The sequence below is a fragment of the Monodelphis domestica genome, chromosome 6, assembly GCF_027887165.1.
Source record: "Monodelphis domestica isolate mMonDom1 chromosome 6, mMonDom1.pri, whole genome shotgun sequence".
Classification (NCBI taxonomy): domain Eukaryota; kingdom Metazoa; phylum Chordata; class Mammalia; order Didelphimorphia; family Didelphidae; genus Monodelphis; species Monodelphis domestica.
This window is the reverse complement of record NC_077232.1, coordinates 267,550,564-267,573,222: the sequence shown is the minus strand read 5'-3', so window position 1 is coordinate 267,573,222 and position 22,659 is coordinate 267,550,564. Positions and strand designations below refer to the sequence as shown.

Sequence of the window (22,659 nt, the reverse complement as noted above, 5' to 3'; positions counted from 1 at the left end):
AAAAGGCAAAAACATAGTCCCCACTTCCACTTTCTAATGTGGGAGACAATATACAAACTATACATATACACACATATAACATAAAATGAAAAGTAATCTCATAAGGAAAGGATTAGCAGTTGGCTAGGGTGAAGAGAGAGAGAGAGAGACTAAGGAAAGACCTCTTATAGAAAGTGAGATTTTTAGGTGAGTCTTCAAAGAAATCGGAGAATCTAGGAATCGAAGGCAAGAAGGGAGAGCACTACAGGCCTAGAACAATAAAGGTAGAGTTCCACTGTAAATACTTTTTTTTCTTTTAACTCATAAAATACAATTGTTCAGAAATATTAGGACCAGAGAATAATTAGGACAGAGAAATGGAATCCATAGGGAAACCAAAGAGGAACATCAGGTTTAACTCACCCAGAAATATGGTTGCCAAGATCCGAAGATCCCAAATCAAAAAGAAAATTTTGCAAGCAGCCAGGAAGAAACAGATCATGTGCCAGGGGACTCCATTCAGACTCTTCCAGTTGGCCTCCAGCTTCCCCAGGTAGCCATTTACCACTGGCACCATACTGCAGGAGATGAGCACAAGAAGGAACTGAGAGTAAAAACATAGGTTGAGTGGTAGGGGATGTTTTAGATGCATCAGTGGGTCAAGTTGTTATTACAAAACTCCATATGTCCATAAGGGCTACATGGTGGAAAGAAGTACAATAGAAATGCTGCTCTTATCTCTAGTGATAAGACTAATTCAGTAGAAATGATTAGCTCTGACTAGCCAGCCAACTGAAACTGAAAAGCAGTAAATATCTGAATCTTACCCTGAAGGGCAAAGAACGTGACAAACCAAAATCATAATGTATTGGAGACACCAATCTGAGATGAGATGAGATGAAAGATTATGAAGGTATAAGATTACTTGAGGAATTGCCAAACCATATCAAAGTGCTATGGGAAATCTAGTGCAGAAGATGAAATGAGTCATCTTTTTGAGAATATTGATCACTAACTATACAGGAATGCAAGAGGGGTAGCTCAAAGACCCTGAGGGTTTGGAAATGGTTTTAATAATCTGATTATTTTCCCTGCTGAGTGTCACCTGAATACACTATGATCCCAACTGATGTCAAGCTTCTACAATTGCCAAACAGTGATGTTGAAGGTCTTGACTAGCACAGTGTACTTTTGCCAGGCTATTGTAATAAAATCTCAATCTACTCCAACTATGACCCATGGAGGGACAATAAGGTATTGTCCCTCCATTTGGTGGTGGGGGGGGGGGGTTCCTTTTCTTGGAAAGTGGGAAGGCAGTCCCTAAAAGTAGGTATCAGATAACCTTGTTGTCAGATCTAAAAGGAGCCGAATGGCTGTCATATTTTCTGGACATAATATTATTTGTATGAGTAAAGTTGATTAGATGGTGAATATCTAGTTTTCCATGGCAGGGCATCTATTCATTGGTTATGGTGGCCCAGAATAATTACTGGGGGATGGGCGGGGGGTTAAAATATCTGGCAGGAACAGTTCCAGGTAAAGAAAGGTGCTCTTATCTATTACCAGTTAAATTGGAGGACCTCTAGGTTTTATCTGACTGACCTACAATGGAGTACCAATTTCACATCTGATAAACCTTCAAATTCTGCCTTGACATCCAGTAATCTTTTTTTATATTTTTAATTGTTGCTCTTAGCTATAATTAACTTCTGTGGGGAAAAAAATTCACATTTTGTGTGAGAGATCTAATTGGGAAATAAAATTCCCCATTGCTATGTTAGAAGCATTTATTTCCACAAAAATGATTTAAGTCCCTAGGCAAACAGGGGAAAATAGAAAAAGGCAACAGGATTCAATATTTGATTTGAAGTATTATAAATTTCCAGAAGACATATCCAAATCCAATTCAAAATATTAAGAAGCCATTATAAAATAGGCAATCAGAAATTATTTTGGAATGATCCTGTTTTGTATCACTTGCACAATGCCTTCCATGGTCATATATATTCAAGGGTTATTTGCTTGTTTGTTTTAATTTTAACCCCTTACCTTCCATCTTGGAATAAATACTGTGTATTGGTTCCAAGGCAGAAGAGTGGTAAGGGCTAGGCAATGGGGGGTCAAGTGACTTGCCCAGGGTCACACAACTGGAAAGTGTCTGAGGCCAGATTTGAACCTAGGACTTCCCATCTCTAGGCCTGGCTCTCAATCCACTGAGCTACCCAGCTGCCCCTTCAAGGGTTGTTTTTAATTTAAACAGGACCAGACATTCCAAATTCCATTTTCCAATTTCCATTCGTTTGTTTTGTCTCAGACTGTGATGCTAAGCTAAGTGGTATGAATTGTACTAAGGGGAATACTGGGGTTTCACATTTATAATTACTCACTGAAATTGTAAGGGGGGGGGAGTCCCCTCAATGAGATTTCAACAAAAACTGAAGATCTTTAGAGTTAGAAGCCAGATATTAAAATGTAAAAGGAAAATCTATAGCTGCAAAAGAGATATTCTCCACCCTAAAAAAAGGAGAGGAAGCTTGAATATCTCAATTGTTTGTAAAGAAGACTTTGCATCCAAACCTGAGTCATAGCCACTGAGACTCAGAAAAGAAACTTCTTCATACCAGTCTTTGGCACTGTCAAACAGCAGACCATCAGAAATTGATATTTTATCAGTTAAAATGCTATCAAAGAGCTTTTAGATCTGCTTTGCTGCTGCACCTAAGGACCTTGGGAGCTTCCCATATGGCTTACAGCTGAAACTTGTTATATATGTTATTGTATGAGATGATATAACTTAAAGAAGGGGTCAAGCCCTAATGGCAATGCCTAATGCAAGGGTGCAGATACAAGCATTTTATAGATTTCTGGTGCAATCCCCCCTTTGTTCATACCCCATGGTCTGGAGGCTGAACTTACAGTCTAGGCTCAAAAGTCTAGCCAATTAGAAAACAACAGGTTACCAATTAGGAACCCCATCCCAGCATGGACTTCATCATGAATTTCAACAGACTGGGGTGGAGGGTGGGGGGTAGGGATAGTTATGAAGAAGTAGCTATTTCCTTAGGAGGAACTCTTCTGACTTCTAAAGGTCAGGGGGAGATAAGGAGGTAGGACAGACTAATGGTTTGCTTTCTTTGAGATAAGAGATTTCTCAACCCACTGGTCCTATGGCAAAATAAAATGTCCTTGAGATGTTATTCTGAACTCCTAAACAGGTTTTCCTTCTCTAATGGAATCCCACCCTGAGAAGAACAAATTAATTCTTTTCTCTTCATACAGTTATCACCTCCATTAAAATGAGAGTTCTTCAAGAGGAAGGATTATCTTTTCTTTATGTATCCTCAGGAAATAGCTTTACATTTTTGTTTAGTTGTTTAGTCTCATCTGACTCTTTGTGAGTCTGGGAGTACTAACACAACGAGCCCTTCTGTCTTCCACTCTGTCCAACTTTGTGTTCATTGCTTCCATGGCATTATCCATATCATCCTCCAGTGTCCTATTCTCCTTTCACCTTCAGTCAAAGGAATCAGAGCCTTTTCCAATGAGTTCTATTTTTTTATTTTGTAGCTAAAGTATTTAAACTTCAGCTACAACAAGTACTTAAAAATGCTTTGGGATATGATCAGGGGCATAGACTCTAAATGATGACTCTATTGCAAATATTAATAATATGGAAATAGGTCTTGATCAATGATACATGTAAAACAGTGGAATTGCTCATTGGCTATGGGAGAGGGAAGGGAAGAAGGGAGTGAAAGAACATAAATCATGTAATCAGGAAAAATATTCTTAATTAAATACATAATTTTTAAAAAAGAAACAATGCTTTATTTATTCATTAATTCATAAAATTCCCAAAGGAGGTTTTTTTTTGGTTAGATTTGACTAGGATTGTCTAGGATTGAAATGAGATATATTAAAATTTTCAGATAATATATTTTGCTGTCCATTTCCTTTAAGTAGTCATATAGCAAATACCATTAGCTTTTCCTGTTAGTATTTATATGGCATACCATTCATGCTGGGCTGGATCATCTTATTAGTATCTCTCCTCTCCCCTGGCTATTTGTTCCCTTTCATTCTTAGCCACTTAAATACTGGATTCAATTGAGAAACAAAGCAAAGAACAAGAGAGATTCAGCCAGAAGGACAAATAGCTTGAACACAGCACATATCATACATAGTCTTCAGCCATATACCATGGCTCTTCTAAATTAAAAGTATCATATTGCAAATCATTCACAATGGGCTAGAGAAACTTCAGCCTTAAAAAAAAATCACCTGCCATAGAATGGGAGAATGGATTTTAAATTTAAAAGACTTTGGCAGTTCACAGTACAGAATTTCCATTGATCATCTGGCTGGCTATCAGGTTCTTCAAGTACCAAAAATGGGACAGTTGGATATTAAAGCTTGAATACAACTTCCTAAATACCACAAATACTTGAGGACTGGGTGGCACCAGTAGCAGCCCTACAATCTGAATCATAGTTCTGGCTAAATAACTATATTAAATAAACTTTCATAAAAGTTATGGCCATAACTATTATGCTTACTAAAACTCTAGATTTAGGCTTACTACTTTTGCTTTCCTACTCCCCTTGTTATATGGGTGCATTGACAACTTTATTTGACCATTTTCATTTATTATTCAATAAAATGCAATACTGAAAATGAATAAAAGTGGTTTACTGGCATAAAAATGCAATTTCCTTGTTTATCTCCTTTTATCATGTCTATTTTTACTATCACCTCATCTAAAATCATGATTACTATTCTTTTGAACCTTAATAGATTTCAAAGTAGATCCTTATTTTAATTTTAGATGAATGCTTATGTTTCAAAAATATTTATTTTAAGAATATATATTTTTGAGGAGCAGCTAGCTAGTTCAGTAGATAGAAAGCCAAGCCTAGAAATCGGAGGTCCTGTGTTTAACTCTGGCCTCAGACACTTCATAGCTGTGTGACCCTGGACTAGTCACTTAATCCTAATTGCCGAGCCCTAACCTCTGTTCTGCATTGGAACAGATACTTTGTGTGAATTCTTGGACAGAAGGAAAGTTTTTTTTTTTAATATGCCTTTTTGAATTTTGCTATCTAATCTATTCTTCTTTCATTTTGTATTGAATTTGTCCCATTTACATTCATGATCCATTTTCACTGGCTGTTCCTCATTCCTGGAACATTCTCTCTATTCATCTCTGTCTCATAGCTTCTTGTCTTCTGGTTTCCTTCAAGTCTCAGCTAAGAGTCCCACCTCTTGCACAGAATCCTTTCTTAGGGCTCTATAATCTTAATGCCTTCCTTTGAGGACTACTGCAATTTATCTTGCATATTATTGACTGTACATGGTTTCTTGTATGTTGTCTCTACCATTAGCGACTGTAAGCTCCTTGAGATTAGAGAATGTTTTTGTTTTTTGCTTTGCATCCCCAATGCTTAGCACAGTGCCTAGCACATAATAGGTGCTTAATAAATACTAGTTAGCCAGCTAGTTGTCTCATTGTTCATTCTGGTACATTTTAAAGAATTTGAATGGAATGTTTTGAGAGATCTGGACTCCTTTCAGGAGTAACATATTTCCATCTTTTTCTCCTCCATGCCTTCAAGTACCCACTAAGAAATGTATAGTGGGAAGAGGAGCTCTGGTAGCCTAAGACTCTCCAAGGCATCCTGTGCCAGGTAGATTAAGAACAACAGTCCAAACATGAGTAAAAAATATATAGTTTCACCACCCAGAAAGAGACGAGAATGAGAAATTTACAGAATATTCAGTCTTACTGATAATCATATCCTAGTTACTTTAGACAAGAAGGAGGAAAAAAGAAACTGACTCTGAACCAACCATATTTGCAGGACCTCTAGGCATTTCTGTCCTCTTTCTTTCCCATGAGGAATGAAAATAGAATCACAGATTCATATTTCACAGAGTACCTCTTAACCAAGATCATTGGTTGTTAAAGAAGGTCTGCAGAGGGAAGACTCCTCTCACCAAATCCTTTTTTATTATTTATTTTTTGTCATTAACCAAAATCTGCCTTTATACTCTCCCATTCAAACCTCTCTTCCTTATCCCTAATTGAAAACACAAGAAAAGTAAACCCATTAAAAACATGTATAGTCAATCAAAATAAATTTCCACATCAACTATGTCCAAAAAAATTTTATCTCATTATTCATTCTAAGCCTTTCACTTCTCTATCAGGAAGCAGAAAGCACATTTCCTCATTAGCCCTCTGGAATCCTTGTTGGTCATTACACTGATTAGTATATATTATATATTATTAGCATATATTAGTATATTAGCACAGTAGTATTACATCACATTTATAAACTATAATTTCTTTAATCCACTGATTTATGGATGCCCATTTATATTCCCATTCCTTGCCACCTCAAAAAGAGTTAAAATAATTTTGTACTTCCTTAGTTTGTTTTGCTTGGGACTAATCCCTACCTTAACCTATCCTCTCTCTAACTCCCACTTTTCCCCCCTCCTCCCTTTTCCTTCTATTTCTCTGTTGAATGAAATGGATTTCTGTACCCAATTGAGTGTATGCATATTCTTCCTTCCTTAGACTAATTTAGATGAGAATGCTGTTCAAATGTCAGTCATTCTCCTAACCCCCTACACAATGTTTGTATGGATTTCTATTGGTACATTCTCATTGAGATAATAATATTCCCTAAACTCCCTTTCCCTACCCTCCCCTTCAATGCATTCCTTTTCCTGTCTCTTTCCCTTCTTTCCTTAAAATCATCAAGGCAAAACAAAACCATTCCCAGACTTGTCTAATTAGACTCCTTCTGTGGACCCTGATGATAATAGAGTTCAGAGGGGCTAAAGGTATCACCTTCCATACCTAAAAATTAGCAGTTTACTATAATTTAGTCCTTCATTATTATTCATTCATGTTTACTCTTTCATATGGTTCTTCACTGTAATGTTTGAACTTCAAATTTTTTCTATAGCTCTGGTCTTTTCATTAGGAATGTTTGGAAGTCTTCTATTTCATTAAAGGTTCATTTTTTCCTTGTTGGAATCATCAAAGTTTTCTGGGTAAGATATTCTTATCCATAAGTTTATATTCTTTGCCTTCTGTAATACTGCATTCCATGTTATCCAATCCTTTCTAGTTGTGGCTTCTAAATAATTTCATCTTGACTATGGCTCCTCAATACTTACATTCTTTCTCTCTGGTTTTTGCAATATTTTTCTTTGACCTGGAAGCTATACATGTTGACTATAATGGTGCTTTCATGTGGGAATTTTTTTCTAAAGTTAATTGGTGGATTATTTCTATTTCACTCTGACATCTGGCTTTTAGAAAGATTTGCAGTTTTCTTTTAAGGTTTCTTGAAGTATAATTTCTAGGCTCTATTATTTTTTAGTCATTGTGCTCAGATAGTCCAATGATTCTTAATTTTTTTTCTTTTATATGACAGTAGTTTTTGCTTCAAGATACTTGCAATTTCTTCTAATTTTTGGCCCTTCAGCTTTAATATTTCTTGTTGCCTCATGGAATCATTGGCTTCTATTTGGTCCATTTGAATTTTCAGGGTGTTTGTAGCTTGGGCAAGGATCTGTAACTCTTGTATCACATGGTTACTTCTCTTTCCAAATCCTTTTCCTGGTGCCCTCATTTTTCCCCCATTTTTTTCCTGATGCAATCATTCCATTAGTAAAAAAAAAAATTAAACTCTTTTCTTTAAAACTCTTGCTTCATCTTCTCCAGGAATTCTGGTTGAGTTTATGCTCCAGTTGGGTTTTCCTCTGAGACACTGCTTGCAGATGTTGTAGTCATTCACTTTTGCATTTGTATATTCAGGGTCCCTAATACAAAAATAACTCTTTATGGTGAGGGGTTTTGTTTTTTTCTATGCTCATTCTTCCAGCCTACTTCCTGAATTCAGACTTGATGTTAGGGTTACCTCTGCTATACTTCCAGAAGGAAGACCTGGGCTGGTCCCTTTGTTGCTTTCTTGGAGTATTCAGTATTGTTATTGTAGGACTGTAGAAAGACACTGAGGACCTACAACTTATAGTGTCCTCAAAGTGGTTCAATCCAGAATAAAGTATTTTTGCTGCCCCTCTCCCTATTTGAGTTCTGCAAGTTTCTGACCTGAGTTTGGATCTGTGCAAGGGTACAATACTGCTAGATCCCTTTATCTGGAAAGCTCTGTTATTTCAAAGTGGCAGAACTGTAAGCTCCTCTTTGGTCTGGGCTTTCTGCTGTGGTTATTCTTCTGCAAGCTGAGTTAGATGCTAGAAGTGAGACCGTGCATTGAGTCTGAAGTCCAAACTAAACTGCTGCTGCTTCTGACTTCTGAACTTTCTCCTTTCTCTGCACATAGCTCAGAACCTTCCTACCAAAAACAATGCCCATTTCCATGAACAGGTTCCCTTCTCATTCTGCTTTGGATCTGTGACCCTGTGATTGCATCAGTATTGATACTCTCTGGATACATAAACATCCCTGAATATGACTTTATAAAAGATCATTAAGAGTCGCTGCAACTTGAAAATTTATCATCAGGTAGTCATCCTAGTGACAAGCCTCTCCAGACTTGGGACACTATTTCTACATCACACATACATACCTTCTTCATGCTTAGAGGCTTTCCATATTGGCAGAGCCTGATAGAGGTTATAGTCCATTAGCAAAGTCTTTGGGAATCCCAGGTCTTTTGTATAAGCACCATCACCACCATTAACCATATTAAACTGCCTTTAACTCATAGAATCATGGAATATGAAAATGTACCATTTAAAATGTACCTACTGAGGTGGTTTCTAATTTCTTCCTCTGTTTTTCTTTTGTCTCCCCATCTAGAATGGAACTCTCTCAAGGGACAGAACTACTTCTGTGTCCCCACATTGCATATATAGCATGGCACCAAGCTCCTGTAGAAGCTCTTTGGAGTCAAAGCATGTATCATGTGCATAAAAATACTTCCATTTTCTATATAACTGCAAAGAAGAATTACTCATGGACATGGACCTAGTCAACCACATGGCCAAATTTGTTGGTTTCGGGTTATAAATAACGGTATTTTTTTACAAAGAAGACAAGAGGATCGTGGCTTTAAAATTGTTGGTCCAACTCTTTCATTCTATTAGTATGAAAATTTGGGTTCAGGGGGCTCAGATGTCTTGTCCATGGCAGTCTGAAGTAGCCTGTGACAAAGCCAGGATTTCAACACAGACCATCTGATTCCAAGTCCAGAACTCTCTCCATTGTATCACATGAAAAATTACTGTATTTACTATCCTGGTCTAATTCACAATGATATCATTTTATAAATTATACTCATTTGTCTTTGATGGTATCAATTTGACTAGAAAACATCACATATTTGGAGGATTTTTAAATATTATTGTGATATCCTGACATTTTTAAGAAATAAAAAACATGATGTGATTTTAATTATTCCAACAAGGAAAATAATTTGGAGAGATAATTTTTTGTGTGTTTTGTTTTTCTTAAACAGCAAAATAGAGGTTTCAAGTACCCAGGGAATAAACCTAAAAACGTGATGTGACTTGTCTCCATTAAGTGCTACCATATAAAAAGGAACCATTTAAAAAAGAAACAATAAGCACTGCCAGGAGTAAACTTCAGTTGTTGCTGGGACCAAATTCTGGAAAGTTTCTCCCTAAAAACAAGTTTAGTCATTTAATGACTCAGATATTGAGATTCCTTGTTGTTATATTAATTATCAATATTACATAACCAACATGTAAACATTCTGCCATTTGATTACCTGTATTCATTTTCCATGTATTTATAATATACAATATAAAGCAAAAAAGAATAACTCTTCAGAAACATGGACTAAATGTAGAAACTATTTAATGGTTAATTACATCGATAATGTTTGCTTTTTTAATGCTGTAACTCACCACTGCTTGTGTTGTTGTTCATCTATGAGAAATGGTCTTAAGTTATCAGCTTCAAGCATGAGGTGTCATAGTGAGATCTGAGACAGTCGTGCTGATGTAAGTTTCTAACTCTAGCCCTAAACACAAAGATAAAAAAGATACAGGTGCTTAGTTTCATCTCCTAAACAGAACTTTTATTCCAAATAGCAAAGGAAAAAATCAAAGAAATTGCAATGAGCCCAAGTGTCAACACTAACAAACGTTCTGAAAGTAAATGTATGTGATGCTTCAAAATATATTTATCCTGAGAGAAAAGCTCAGAATTTCTTTTTAAGCCCTCACCTTCTGTCTTAGAATTAATACTAAGTATTGGTTCCAAGGCAGAAGAGTGGTAAGGACTAGATAATTGGGTTAAATGACTTGCCCAGGGTCACACAGCTAAGGTCAAATTTGACTCTATCTCCAATTCTGTCTTTCCATTCACTGAGACATTTAACTGCCTCTGAGAATTTTTTTAGTTTCAAATTTAAACCTGCAAAAAATAATGTGATCACTGCTGATACTTGTGTGACTCTTACATTTGTAAGGTGCTTCTGATACATTATTTGACTTGACTTGAAAATGTTAGGAATTTTTTGGTTAGGCAAAAGGCATCAAATTTTTAAAGAATAATCAATTTTAAGACATGTGTATGTGTACATACATGATGGCACAGGGAAATTATTTTCAAAATTTTATTAAATTCAGAAAAAAATTGTATTAATTTGTACGCCCTACTTATCCCCATGTCATTAACTCCACCATCTAAGCAGCTTCTCATAGCTAATATTAGTAATCAACAGAATTTAACTTTAAGTTCCCAACAGAGATTCAGATGAAAATCAAACAAATAGAAGAGATTACAAAATAGAGACTAAGTACAACTTAAATTCATTTTTCTTACAGTATCTGATTTTCTTTCATTTCTTCCTCATTTTGAAAGCAACACACTGGAAAAGACATAACCTTCAACATCAGACATCTGCTTCTTTCTGTCTATGTAACCCTGAGCAATTAACTTCCCTGGGCCTCAGTTTCCCCATCTATAAAATTAAGGTCTTGGAATAGATACCCTCTGAGATCCCTTCTAGCTCTAGATCTGTAATACAATTTCTAGTCCCCAAGAAAATTCATATTTGTGCTGGTCACTCGCTTATATATAAATAAAAGCAAAGAAAACCAACACATTTGGGAAGCTGAAAAGACCCTGAATTTATGAGCCTCCACTCTCCGATTTGTATATTAGAGACAACTTTCCTCATGGACTCACTCTTCTCCAATTAGAAACATCAAACTGTTGACCCCTCACCTCTGCCTGTCTAAAGCTGGTCTTTGGGGGTGCAGGACACTAAGGAATATTTAACAAAAGGTTCTTAGGGGGGAAATGTGCTCGGGACACACTTTCAAATTTTGACTGCATTTTTAACATTTTTTCCATGAGCTTTCTTAAGTTTGGACAATTAACCAAACAACAAATTGAACCTCGATTTGTAGCATTTGTCAATTTACAAAGAATAAGTGATCACAACTTAAAATTTAACAATCAGCTCTTAAGGGATGATAAGAGTTGGCTCTGACACAGGTGGGCTTTAGCAACAAGCTTACATCCTGCCCACACTATGAAGCCCTCCCTAGAGATGTTTCTATTTCCTTTCTCTGAGTCCCTCATTACTTATAGCAATTACTTGGACACGACCCTATGTTATATGTTATATTAACTATAGCATGCTGCAATAATTATGTTACATTAACATTTAAATGTGTAATTAAATTATAAATTTATCTTTTGTCTCCATATTCTTCTAGCACAGTACTATTTACATAGGAGGCAATTTTTTAAAAATATACAGATAGATAGGGGCAGCAGGAGGGGGCAGTGACTAGAGAGCCAGGTTCAAATCTGGTTCAAATCTGGCCCCAGACACTTCCTAACTATGAGGGCCTTGGGCAAGTCACTTAACTCCATTACCTAGCCCTTACTGCTCTTCTGCCTTGGAACTAATACTTAGAATCTCATCTAAAATGGAAGGTAAGGGTATATGTGTCTATACATATATATTATATATATAAACTTAGGTATAATCATCTATAACAAAGTGCTTGCCTTCTTAAACAGAATATGGGAAGGAATTTAGAACTCAAAAACTATTTCTAAAAGAATGTTAAAAATTGTTTTTACATATAATTGAAAAAAATGAAAACATTCCTTAAAAAGTACCCACATTTTAAGAAAAGAGAGATTAAATATTTTAAAGAAATGCCAACTTGAAAACACATCCTTTTTTTAAAGGGGAAAAATTAGGAATAGGCAAATCATGTGAATGAAAAATGAAGAATATAAAAGCAAAAGAATGAGTTCCAGTTGGTAATTACAACAACAAAACAAAATGAAAATTGCCTAAAATTGTTTTTAGGGCGCATTCATTTTATCAGACCTGCAATATGAGCTGGTGAAGAGGGTGCTGAACCTGGGAGTATAGGTCCTGAGTTTCAATTCTGGTTATACCACCTACCATGTGTCTGGTAAGGAAACTGGGTCTCAGTTTCCTTAGCTGTAAATAAGATGATTTAAGAGGATTAAACTTGATGAGCTCCGAGGTCCCTTCTTGATATAGATATATAATTCTGGAGAGCACAAGATCACCACTCTATTCAGTAAATGCCAGTGGTTCCCAACTTCTTGTTGTTCAAACATTTCTGTTGTTTCCAACACTTTATAATTCCATTTGGGGTTTTCTTGGCAAAGATACTAGAGGAAATCCCTTCCTCTCCAGGAAGGAAGTGGAAAGCCACTTCCTTCTCCAACTCATTTTATAAATGGAGGCAAATTAGGTCATATGACTTGCCCAGGGTCACACATCTAAAAAGCATCTGAGGCCAAATTTGAATTGGCACTCTCTCCACTTAGCTTTCCTCTTTTTTATTTTATTTTATTTGTATTTATTTTATGCAATTTGTTTATTTTATTCAAGATTCATCTCAAAACTCACATTCTGAAGGAGACCTTTCCCAAGTCTCCTAGCTATATTAGTACCTTCCCCTCAGAGATTACCATCCAAGTCACCCTATGTATCTTTTATATTCCAGTTATTCACAAGTTGTCTCCCTCATTAGAATGTGAGACAAGGACTGGGTTGGGGTTTGGTGTTTTTTCACCATTCTTTATGTAACAGGAAAGAGCCATGCCCATCTGTTATGATTATTTGCAGGATGCTCATCGGAAGCAATTACTTCCTATCTGCTACCCACATGGGGAAGCAGGGAAAATGGGGAAGAAACAGAATTTGAAGCGGCTGCTGAAAAAGACTTGGGTGTACATTCTAAAGGCACACAGCAGCTAAGGCTCTCTCTCCCTCTGTTCTTGCCAGGTTGGATCCCTTGAAGAAAACATACTGGAAACTTCTGGGTGGAAAAATGCCTCTATCTGTTCTCATTTGGGCGACCAAGAGGTCTATGACTACGCTATGCGCTTCTATTCTTTGCCTCTGCCTTTCTTCTTCCTTTCTCTTAGGTGAAAGAATATTGGATGAAGCTAAAACCCAGTGAGCTCCAAAAGGTTTGGAGACTTAACCACCACAACCTGGGAGCTGAAATCCATGTCATATCCCAATGATAACTAAACCTCCTGAGATTCAAAGTCCTGAATGACCTGACTCACCAAAGCAGGGTATTAAAGGCAGCAAGAACAACTCATCCATTGGTTGTGCTGTATTAGAAGTAAATGTGATGGGCCAGATGTTTATAGAAGCTACTTGAAGTCTGGTCCATTCTCTCCAGGGACTAAGGTGGTATATGAGAGCATGACCCCAAATACTGGGGAGAAATGTTTATAATTCTGTCCTCATTCTCTTCTGAGAGTATCTGAGGACAGATATGAACCCAGGATCTCCTGTCCCTAGGCTTGGCTCTCAATCCATTAGCCAGCCCTCTCCCTTGCTTTTTTTTTCTCCTATTTGAGTGAAAGAGAGACTCAGAGTCAGAAGATCTGGGACCTAACATTCTCCTTGACATCCCTTGTTTGACCTTGGGCGAGCCTCATGGTCTTAGTTTCCTCAGAACAAGGGGGTTGGACAAAATTAGCTCATTTGAGCTCCATCTTACTACATTCTAGTGGGGTATCTCAACATATGAAGCATAGAACAATACCTCTGCTCCAGGCTTACTCCAGGACCTCATCATGCCACAGATCTAATGTTGGATTTTGGAAGATTGTACCCCTGAAGGACAACATTAACAGGGTTTGTTAGGGTTTGATAGACCCTAACAAGTCACTCAGGTCAACTCATAGGAGAGAAGGAAAGACAGTCCTACATGGATGTAATCACCAACCTCTCAAAGTATCAAAAATCATTACTAAATTTTAGAAGTAGAAAAATTTAAAAATACCCAAACATTTTATGATTCTTTTGTATTGAAAACTGATTTCTTAAAAAGATAGTATAATATATATAATGTAGAAGATCAATTGTATGGTTCGATTGGGGTTTGGGCATTCACTCTATTGTAAATATGGAAATAGGTTTTGGACAATGATACATGTATGACACAGTAGAATTGTTCATCAGCTCCAGGAGGGGGGAGAACAGAGGGAAGAAAAATCATGAATCATGTAACTATGGAAAAATATTCTAAATAAATAATTTTTAAAGTCTTATAGTTTTATCAAATTAATATATTCAGTAAGTGCCTTGGAACACTCTTATCCAAATAAAGACACATATATGAATATATCACATACATACTATAAGGAATTTAAGTAGTTTTTAATCACTTATAAGGATCCCTCTATAATAGTTTGAAAATCTATAACTATGGGATTTAAATAAGATATAATAGGAATATAATTAGAAGCCTCTGCAGTGATGAAAGTGCCTATAAACTTCCCCTTTCCTTGCCACACACTGTAGAGGATGTGACATAAGGAAACAGGGTCCTAATCTCAGTGTCATAACCAAGTCATGAATAAGAATCAAATGAAAAGGGAAAAGGGAAAGGGAAAGGGAGTGCCCTGGTCATAGCCCCTATTCCTGGAATCTATTCCATTTTATCAACCTGTTCAGGATCCCTGATCTGGACATGTTCTGAACATCTGGCCTTGTTCATAACCTCTGTTGAGCAATTAATTGTCCAAAGTTTATATAACTTGTGCTACCTGGACATCAGATGTCTGAGCCATATAGAGTAGGCATAGCTGCAGATCTCTGGCTTCTGTATTTTGTGCCCACAAAATAAAGTCAGATCTTTGGCTCAGGCATTTGGCCCAGTTCATTTTATCTCTTCCAATATGAGTTTAGGTCCTTTGTATATGTATGTGTAACCCAGACTTGTCTGGATGTGCAGAGTCCTCCTAACATTCAGGCTCCTTGAGGAGTCTTTGGAACATGTCCAGATTGCCTGACATGGAAGCCTCTGAATCCTCTCCCATGTGGGTGACTTTTTCTGCCTCTATGCTCTTTCAGTGAGAGGGCAAGGACCTTCAGACTCCTTTCTTCTTTCTTTCTTTCTTTCTTTCTTTCTTTCTTTCTTTCTTTCTTTCTTTCTTTCTTTCTTTTTCTTTCTTTCTTTCTTTCTTTCTTTCTTTCTTTCTTTCTTTCTTTCTTCTTCTTCTTCTTCTTCTTCTTCTTCTTCTTCTTCTTCTTCTTCTTCTTCTTCTTCTTCTTCTTCTTCTTCTTCTTCTTCTTCTTCTTCTTCTTCTTCTTCTTCTCTCTCTCTCTATATATATATATATAATTTCTCTCCTCTCTGCCTCTGTCTCTGTGTCTCTGTCTCTCTCTCTGCCTCTGTCTGTCCCCCCCCCCCCCATCTCTGTCTCTTTTCTCTGTCTCTTTCCTCTCTGTTTCTGTTTCTCTATCACTCTGGCTCCCTCTCTCTGTCTCTGTGTCTCTGTCTCTCTCTCTGCCTCTGTCTGTCTCCCCCCCCCCCCATCTCTGTCTCTTTTCTCTGTCTCTTTCCTCTCTGTTTCTGTTTCTCTATCGCTCTGGCTCTCTCTCTCTGTCTCTCCTCTCCGTCTTCCCCCACCCCATCCCTGGCTAAGAGAAATTGTCCTGAGTGGGTTTGTTCGTGTTCTGCATAGGTTGTCCTCAGTTTCAGGTGCCAGAGGTAATTCTCATAGGCCTGGGAGTTTGAGCCATGTGACCTTGCAGCCAGCATTGCAGGTGAGAAGGTGTAGCCAGCCAGCCTAACCTTGAAGCTCTGAGAAGCCAGGGCACCTGGGAATGGAGCCTAAGGTAGTGTAAGATATGGGAGGATTTTGCCTCCTACGTGTTTATAGATTTGTGATTATATCTTTGGAAGTAAATGTTTCTGTATAAAAACTAATCTAACAGTCAGTGACTAAATGGAATTGGACTGTAGGGCTCCATGCACTAAAATTGAAGGAATCCCACTAGCAGGCGGTGGACACTTAGGCTAGCCAAAATGCCCCCACAGTCCCTGAAGGTAACTAGAGAACCCTGGGGGAGGAGTGGAATGTGCCCTACTTGACTTTCCAAGAAATGAGGGCCACAATGGTCCTCGGTACATATGTATGTGGACATGTATGCATGAGGATATGGGTATATGCAAATTCTATAACTATATTGCCCATGCCCTAAGATTTTATCTCAGTTACCTGGACAGTAAGAGGTTAGGGAGCTTGCCCGGGGCACACACCCGGTTTGGGTCAGAGGAAGACTTAAATGCAGGTCTTCATGACTAACACTAGCTCTCTAACCATGACACCAATAGACATTGTCTATTATGAATTTTGAATGTGAATGTGGAACGAACGTAGATACGGACGTTTCTAAAAGTTTGGTGGCTGGAGTAATTAATGTTATTTTCTATTTTTAAAACTCAACTTGTCATATGCATCTGCATCATGATCCACCATAGACCTTTATAATGCTGTGAAATAATTAACATTGAAAAGAAGCAATGGTACTACTAAGCATCTCTCCTTCTTCTATCTTCTCCAAATCGGCAATGATCCTCTGCAAAAAGAAATTTCCCCAAGTCCTATATGTAGTAGAACCTCTGGGACTATTCCCCCAACATGCACTTGCCCTGGCAGACTGGATCCCCAAAGGTGGCTACAACCTTAAGTCTCATGAGAAAGCCTCTGGGACTGCACTCCTACTACTATCACTCTTGATTCCCGTTGGTGTGCTTTTCCACTGTTCAAATCAAAATTGCCAGGGCTAGTTTTCTCTTAGGTACAGAGCCAGCAATCTTCTCGGATCCAGAGGTCACCATCCTAGGAACTACTTCTGCCCTCAAGTACCCATCTGTTTCCCTCTGGTCTCTGCTTCAAAGCTACATGGCCAAGGGGTGGGAAAGAGCAATTTTCATTTCTAGATCAGAACTAATAAACTCCCTCTAGGACATATCTACTTAAAGCCCTTCAAAAGAGGGTTCAAATTTTGCTTTACAAGGAGGCTACTTTTAAAAATTCTACCAGGTAAAGGGCTTTACACTTCATTAAGGGATTCACATTTCATAACATGGCCAGAACTTTACACTGATTTAATATCTTGCTGTTAGTCAACAAGCACTTAGTAAGCACTGAGGACACAAAGGCAAAAATAGGCCCTCAAGCTGCTCACATTCTAATGGGGGAAACAATATGCAAACAATTATGCCCTCCAAAATATATATTAAATTAGAAGTAACATCAGCAGAAGGCTGCGATTAAATTGTGTGACTACACCAATTGAGTTGAGAAGAAGGATGCAAACTACATCCCCTCTTCCTTTCACACAGATGAAACAATACTGAGTATAAAAAAAAATGTTGTGTATGTTTGTCTGTCTCTGTTTTGAAGTTGGGGTAATGAAGGAGACTGCAGCAAATACATTTTTCCTTTTAAGGGTAGAATCTTCTTTCTTGCACAAATATTCCCATTTCTAATCAGGAGTGTGAGAGGTTATTAAACAATTCTGGGCAGAAATAGAGATTAATTTTTTTCTCATTCAGTTCAATGACCTCTAAGCTTTCATTTTTGCCTAATTCTCTAATGACATGGCAAAAAGAAAAAAGAAAGGTAAGGAGTCATCGCATTTCACACTTTTATCATTCCACTGAAACTCCTTCATCTGAAAAGGTGACCCAAAGACAGAACAGAAACAGAAAGGGATGATGGATCTGATCCCACTTAAATTGCCAAGAAATATCCTAAGTCATTTCTTTTATGCATCATCAAGGTAAGCTTTTGGATTAGTTTATAAAACAAAAAATTAATCTACACTGAGTTTACATCAAAAACAATAGACACCTTTAAACTTTAGATGAAATCTAAAGTAGCAGAGATGGCCAAATTCTTCTTGCTTCGATATTCTTATAGGATATGCTGACATGAGAAATCTGATGGTGTTTACTTGTATTTAAAATATTTGCACACAAGACACTACAGTTTCCTTATTCAACTGATGGTTTCTTTTAACCCTGCAAATTATTGACCACATTACCAAACAGTTTAATAATGGGTTCAGATATGTCAGACAAGGACAACAAAAATATATTCAACCCTTTGAGATCTACTCACAAACATCTCCTTCCAATTGCCACACATGCACACCTTTCAGTTATAATAGAAGCATTGTGACAAAAAGAAACACCAAGTGAAAGGTACATAAATTTTCCATTGGAAACATTTTCTTCCTCCCTGGCAGGATTTTTTTCCCCCTGGAACTGACTAAAATTTTTGCAGAAAGAAGACCGGCAAATGAGACCTGCTCTGCAACAAGAAGATGGAAGGATGCAACAGTGAGAAAGCATGACAGCTTTTTAGCACCTTTCCTAAGTCAAATACCACCTTTGTCATCTGCTTTTCATTTCCCAGTATGGAGCAGAAAAAGGAAAAAAAAAAAGCTCAGTTGCTCAGTGTGATGAAATGAGTCAGTATTTATGCCAGTTATATAAACATAATGAAAGTGCATAAGATGCATACTAGAGACAGTCAAATTACTGCCCATGACCCCCAAAGTCCCTGAAAATCTAAAGGTGGAGTCAGAAGCCTATGCTCTCATTTATATTCTGTTCTCACTCTAAAGCAGGGGCTCAACCTTTGTGTGTGTCATGGACCCTTTTAGCAGTCATTCTGGTGAAACCTTGGGACCCTTTCTCAGAATAATTTTTGAATGCATAAAATGAAATACATGCTTAAATATAGTTACTAAGAGTTTTTTATAAGTTCACGGACCCCAGCTTAAGAATTCCAGCTCTAAAGTGAATAAATTTCCTTGAGTCAGAAGGATGACAATACAAATCATTCCAGGGGATATTGGATGGGATTATCATTTCTTAAACTTTTAAGTTTAGTAATCAGTCCTCTACAAAAATTCTTAGGGTTCTATAACCAGCAGAATTGGTTAGAAATGGAAAGGATAAATGGGACAATACATTGACAATGCTTATCTGGTGAGTTTTCTTTAAAACTTTCTCCTTTCCCCCTTGGGTCTAAATTTGACCTCCAAAATTGCCTTTATTTCCCTGTTTGCAATGTTTTCCTCAAAGTTAGAGTCAACAAACCAGAGACAGGGAAAGACTGAATTAAAGAAGCAGTGAGCCTTTGATAGAGAAGTCCTTGTAAAAACAGTCTGCCTCTTTAACAAGATTACAGGAACCTAGAAAGACATCTATAAAAAAGAAAAGGAAAAAATCTCAACCATCATTTTTTATGTGAAAGAAAGAAACTTATCAAAAATTGAATTCTTTTCTAATTTCTGTGAGACTTATTGACCCAAAGATTTTTCAGGATATGGATATTACACGTGTGTATTTGTATTTTGTGTATATGTGTGTGTGTGTGTGTGTGTGTGTGTGTGTGTGTGTGTATTGCTGCAGTCATGAATAACTGGCAGATCCTGTCAAATATACTGCAATCTGCACTACAACTGAGTTTACATTTGGGTAGGTAATGGGAATGTTTTGCTTTTCTGACAGGGTTTTATCCTTCTAAGGGTCATACTATTCTAGCATATAACTAAAGAAACCTCATCCTGAAGAATGCATCTTACTGTACTGGAAAAGCATTTGCTTCAATGAATCTCTTACCTTTATACCTGAAACTGCAGATACTCTTATTATTTCCTAATGGAGTCTCTCATTTCTCTTCCTTTCCCTTCCCAAATATGTCCCAGAATTTCTATACAAGGACAATACTATTACTTTCCAGCAACCAAGTGGAGGGGAGGAGGGAGAGAGAGAGAGAGAGAGAGAGAGAGAGAGAGAGAGAGAGAGAGAGAGAGAGAGAGAGAGAGAGAGAGAGAGACGCAGTGTTAGAACTGGATAGATGAGAGATGGAAAGATAATATATATGAATGTTTTTCTATGTATATTAGGATACTTATCTTCTTACTATAAAGATATAATGTATACAGTATATATATATGTATATATATATATATGGAAGAATTTAAATCACATTACCTCAGCAAAGCAAATATATGGTAAACATTGTCTTAAAGTGTTGGGAGGTTTTCCTAAAAAATATGCACCAATTTCAGGAAGAAGGCTGAGCATCACCCTACCATTTCCATGCACCAGCTATTTCAGCTCTATCACTCCTTCCTTTCCTGTCACAGGATGAAGGCCTTCTGCTTCTCCTCTGATATCCTACTTTCCTTACCCCAAAGAGAAATGCTTAAATATGCCCCAAGACTAGGAAAAGATGCTCCTCTGGCTCACAAATTGTCCCAACTTGCTGTCTTCTTGCATCTCTGCTATTTCTACCTCATTATCCTGGCTTTCCACCTCCCAATCTTCTACTGCAATCCATCTCCCTACCAATAGCAATCAGTACTTATCGCCGCACCTTGCAAAGACACAAACATGCACAACACATACAACAGCTACAGCAATAACAAACCACCGGGACCCCCAATGAGACATTACCTACCATGCCGTGCCTGAGGACTCAGATCCTGGTCCAGCAGTGTTTGCACCATCAAGTGGCTCCCGACTTGCTTCTCATAACCACATCCCAAATTGGGATGAGGAAGAGCTTCTTTGGGGGATGGGGAATTATTTAGAATTAATTGTAAAAAGGTGATTTCTAGAAAATGCAAAATCCTTCAGGCCCCAGAAATTGGAGGTCAAGAGGATTTAAAGGAATATGCAAAAGAAAAAAATGAAAAAAATGAAAAAAAAATAAGTATATAGCAAGTATCACCCTTAAAATCAAAATAAAGGGAGGGAGGAGGAAAGAAAAAAAAAGGAAGAGTGCTTGCTGAATCACCCTCTTTCACTGCCTGGAAACCATTGTGCAGCGTGATGCTGCCTGTACCATTGTGGAACCTACCAGAGGCGAGGGACAGAAGGCTTGGGGAATGGGGTTGCTATGGCAACCGAAAGGAGCACATGTGACGTCAAAGCTCATAGAGGTCTCAGGAGAGATTGGGGGGCAGGAGGTGGGAGGAGAGAGGAGAGAGAGCCAAAGAAAAAAAGTCTGATCTATGGCTACAGCTGCTGTGTTTTCTAGTGGACACTATGCTCCAAAGCCGGGACAAGATGCAAAGGCATAATTCCTGTGGCAAAAAAAAAAAATAGCTGCTCTGAAAGCAGGTTTTGGAGCCTGCACAACAATTTGGTCATATGCCTCTCTCTCTCTCTCTCTCTCTCTCTCTCTCTCTCTCTCTCTCTCTCTCTCTCTCTCTCTCTCTCTCTCTCTCTCTCTCTCTTTCTCTCTCTCTCTCTCTTCCCCAGTTTCCCCCCCCCCATCTTGATTTGCATTGCTTTTGCACTCCTCAGAGCAATCAGTGATAAATAGAGGACTAATGCACCATTTGAAAACCATATTCCATCTTTGTTCCTCAACTCATTCAGCTGACCACAGAGTCAGGAGGGAGACAATCTCTGCCTTGAAAGGTGGTGGCAAGCAAAGGATTGTAACAATCCTGGCCCAGGTGCCATTTTTTAAGTCCTGACCTGGAAGAAGGATGCTGTTTTTGCCTTTATGTCTTCTCACTCTTACAAAAATATATTGTTCTTGTTCCCTATTTCCAAAATAGGCAGAAGTTCATTGATATTTGAACTACTCAATGTGGATTTTGTTGTCAGAGTTTCTTCTGAGATAGAAACAATAAAAGGTAATCACCTTTGCAAATGACTCGATGCTGCAACCACACAGTCTTCTTTTTTGCTTTTCCTTATTTGGGGAGGTGGGGGAGGGAAGGAGGTGGATAAGGGGAGGGAATCTTTGATTTCATTGGTTCAGGGAATTCCGAGTGAGGAAACTTCCTCCACTGATGCAGCTCTGCACCTGCTCTGCAGCCGAAAGCCCAGAGCATTTCTAATATTCAAGAAGGGCTACATCTTGCAATATTAGCAGTTGAATTCATTTGCTATTCTGAGAATTACATACTAATAATACAACAATAACAATGGAATTTGTGTAGCTTTTTTAAGGTTTGCCAAGCACTTTACAAATATGATCTCACTTTATCCTCACAACACCCCTTGAAGATAAATGTTATTATTATTATAATACTCATTTTACAGATAAGAAAACTGAGGCAGATAGCGACTTGCTCAGGATCACATAGCCCCTAAATTTCTGAAACTGGATTTGACCTCCTCTTACTGATTCCAGGTTCCATGTGTTTTCCACTTTGCCAACTAGCTTTCTCAAAAATATTTATTTTTCCATAATCACCCATACATAAATGAGGAGTTTCTCCTCCACTCCATTAGACTCTTTATAAAATATGAATTTCTTTAAGCAATTCAAGAAATAAAGGTATACAATCACTTAGAGGATCACTTAGCATTAATTAATGC

General features: G+C 37.7%; 1 protein-coding gene across 10 annotated transcripts in view; it reads right to left on the bottom strand.

The window, feature by feature from the left end:
• Window positions 1–21,239, bottom strand: part of MAPK10 (mitogen-activated protein kinase 10) — a 154,079-nt gene extending 132,840 nt beyond the window's left edge. The window contains exons 1-3 of one of the 10 annotated variants that reach the window (XM_007495941.3): window positions 20,780–21,239; window positions 9,886–10,001; window positions 403–557 (exon numbers count right to left, since the gene is read on the bottom strand). The gene's annotated coding sequence lies outside the window, so the exon portion shown is untranslated. Of the gene's footprint in view, window positions 1–402; window positions 584–9,885; window positions 10,002–20,779 lie in introns of all 10 variants that reach the window. The other 9 variants (XM_056803202.1, XM_056803196.1, XM_056803197.1 and 6 more) reach the window with 9 other exon arrangements.
• Between the last annotated feature and the right edge of the window lie 1,420 nt (window positions 21,240–22,659).